We start from the raw sequence: 3782 nt of genomic DNA on the forward strand, positions 1-3782 counted from the left end.
TATTATTATTATTATTATTATTATTATTATTATTATTATTATTATTATTATTATTATTATTATTATTATTATTATTATTATTATTATTATTATTATTATTATTATTATTATTATTAATTATTATTATTATTATTATTTTGTTTCCATCTCCTTTCTCTTATCAGCGGATAAATTACATTTAAAGAAACAGAAGAAGAATGAATCGTTATTGATTTATTTGATATTATACCTTTCTAAATTTGTAAATTCACAGATATTTGAATACCACCCACATATCAAAGCAAGGAAAAAATCACTTTTCTTCCCACAATTTTTCAAATTTACATTTTAAATGTTATTGAGGATGATGATCATTAACTTTTATCGCTCCAACAACATCCATTTTCATCCTTTTTTCTTTTTTAATTCCCTTTCAACCATGTTTTTGTATGAAAATAGTTTGTTAGTAAGTTTAAATTCGAATCGAAAAATCGATCACCCTAAAGGCAAAGTAGAAAAGCTAGTAAGTGATAGATTTTTTTCTGATTTACATCTATTGCTAACCTTTCAGTAAACTAAAAAAAATATTTTTATTAAAAAAAAATTTTTATTAAAAAAAAACTTCATTTATACTTGAATTATAATAGGAGAGAGGGTAAGGTTCAAATACATTCTTCTCATTAACATAAACTTTCTTTTTTTTTCAGTATTTTAAGATGGCCAAGGCATTTGTTCAGTGTTTTCAGTAAAAAGATGCCATTGTTGGAATAATATAATAAATTGCAATGAGTTTGCTAAATTTTCATTTAATTTCATTCATTCACTATTTATTTGATAGTCAAATTTTATACGATTTAACAGACAAATCTGAATGGTACATAAATGTAGAATCTCTTTTTTTTCTATCGTAAAATTTCGTTTTATTATTTCATTCTGACTCTAAAATGAACATTTAATTTCAGCTACTTCATCTTGTTCAATAGATATCTTTGTTAAATAACTGTGAAATGAGAACACGTAAGATGGATTCATTATGCAGCGAAGTTGAATAATTAAAAAGAGTTTGCTGAGTAATTTAAATGATAAATGCAGCAGAATGATCCAAAGTAACTTATTTTCACTGATATCCTTTCATTCTTATCACTATTGTTAGCTTATTTTTTTGATAAAAATATTATGCTTTATTTAAAATTTATTTTTAGTAATATCTCATTATGCTTTTAAAGTTTCATTCAGTAATACATCATTCCATTCAAAGTATTCCTTACTTACAAATCTGAATTAAAAAAGCAAAAAGTATTGGTTAATTAGAAGTTCTTTGCGATGTCAACAGGAAGTTACGACAAGAAATATGTCATCATCGAAATACCTTTGACTGGTCCAAATACCTATTATTATAATAATGCTGAAGTATTATGTAAGGTATTATTGCAGTAGCATATTAATATTTCTGTAAATGGGTAGAAGTTAAGTGTAGTAAAAAAAAAAAAGATTGATAATAAAATGGAATGAATTAATAGATCTTTCGTATAACAATTAAAACCAAATTTGACAAATTTAGAGAAAATGATGGAATTAATGACGAGAAAAAGGAAGAAAAAGTAAGATAAAAAGATGAAGTAACAAATTGGCATGGTTAATACTACAGTAAAATACTCTCTATACTTCTATTACTACAGCTGAAATTACATCAATATGACAAATTTCATTTTGCTGATCGGCGGTTAGATTAAACGGGTTAGTTTGAAGGTTAACTCATTTATGGAAATATTTCATAGTTGAATTTAGCAGTAAGAGATGGGTTACGCAAACATCATCATCATCATCAACAGATGATCAATAGATGATGTTTGTGTAACATAACTGATCATTGCATTCATTAGTTTCAATATCATCGAGAATTCTCGAGTATCTTCTTCAAACAAACTTCACTGTTTACTAAATTTAGCAGGAAGCTAGGCAAAACCATTTAATTATATTTACTGATTATAGGCTTATTTTAGAGGTATATGACCAGTTTGATGCTATCATCATAAAATTGATAATGGTTTGCTTTAAGCAATACCAAGCAGCATTCTTTTCAACTTGTTTACATCTTCCATAAAGCTAGTTAATTATGTGATATTAAAGTGGACCAGATTTTTGGATTAGCGAAATATTCTGAGAGTATTCAATTTTTGTTTTCCAATTTTTAATAATAAAAAATTAAATCAGTTTATTAACTTTGACAAAGTACAATGAATAATACCATGTAAAAAAATTGCTTGTCACATGAAAAATTGTGTCACCTTGGCCATATTTACTTCCTAAACAGTTACCTAGACATAATCATTAACTATAAATTATCAAAAAAATCATAAATAGTTAATGAAGCTTTCAGTGATTAATAAAATTTCCCTTTTCAGTGGGAATAGTTCATATATCAGCAGAAAAGAACACTTCATTGATCCTTCCAAAAAAAAAAAAATGAATCATATTATTTCAGTTTAGATATCGAGAATATATCGTTGAAAGATACATTTAATGTTGAGTGCTTTCTCTTTCACATTCTGTTTTTTCTAATAATTATTATTAAATTAAAGAAAATTATTATGCCGGGAAATGTCACTTTTATTATTTGTCATTTTGTTCTTTTGTTATCGGAAAGTGAGAAAAACTGAATTTGTTGTTTTAAATACACGAAATTAGGATAAATTAAGAAAATTTAGATGACACAAAGATGTCAATTGGCAAATGAGTTTGATCTAATTACTTCATGAATAGTTAACTTCAGATGGATGGTATGATCGGTCAAGAGTTATCAACAAAATTCTTTTGCAATGGTTCGCTTCTAAGATGAAGTTTGAAATATCTTTTACTAATATCTCGTTTTAATATGCTATAATACATTTCTATAATATTCAAAAATTTTGCTTTTGCTGTTTCATATAGATAGGATTGTAATTAATAGTACTAACAGCTAGACGATATGTCTTATCTTATCAAAGAGATCATCATTTCATTCACGTATCATATCGGATAGGGATATTACGTATGAAAAGTTTGATACAATAGTAATAACAAAAAATGTCAATTATAGCAAAATTTTTGTTTACACGTACGTCAGAGAGTTCGATACATGTTATTCTTCGTTGGACAGATTTTTTGTCGGCCGTTCTATTCTTCTGTTTGTTCCGGGATAACCTTGTTTTTTTTTTTTTTTTTTGACAGATTCTTGTGGACACTATACACATACGAATCAACGAAATATTTAGTAATACTTGAAGACTGTATTCTGCTTCCAACCTATTCATATCATTTCTATTATCTTGCAAGAGAGCTTTTTAGGAAAAAGCAAAAGTAGAGTAATTATTTTATACTAAAGTTAAGGTAATTGTTGGAAGAGGTATATTAATTATAAGTAAGGATGGAATTTCCTCCTTCAAATCTTTAGGATAGTTTCATTTTCAAGCTCGAATTATTCATGTGAATAAAACGAAATAACAGATGACAATCAATTGGCAGATGACGTTTCTACGCTAATAATCCAATTTAAACTGCGTTAAATCGATTATTTTACAGTATTTGAACAAATCCATAGGTCACAGTTTCAAGTATGACTAAGTTACTTTACCATTAGTATATAAGTTAAGTTAGTATTCATTCTACTGAAATTTCTTCCAAGATTTTTTTTTTCGCTCTCTCTCTCTCTCTACAAAATAATGTATTTTGTAAACAACTTTTTTTTTTTGCAAATATGAAAAAAATGGAGCATGAGCAGGGAAACATTATTCATCAAAGTGATAATTATTAATCTTTTTTTA

Source organism: Loa loa (genome assembly GCF_000183805.2).
Source record: "Loa loa unplaced genomic scaffold supercont3.42, whole genome shotgun sequence".
NCBI classification, from domain to species: Eukaryota; Metazoa; Nematoda; class Chromadorea; order Rhabditida; family Onchocercidae; genus Loa; species Loa loa.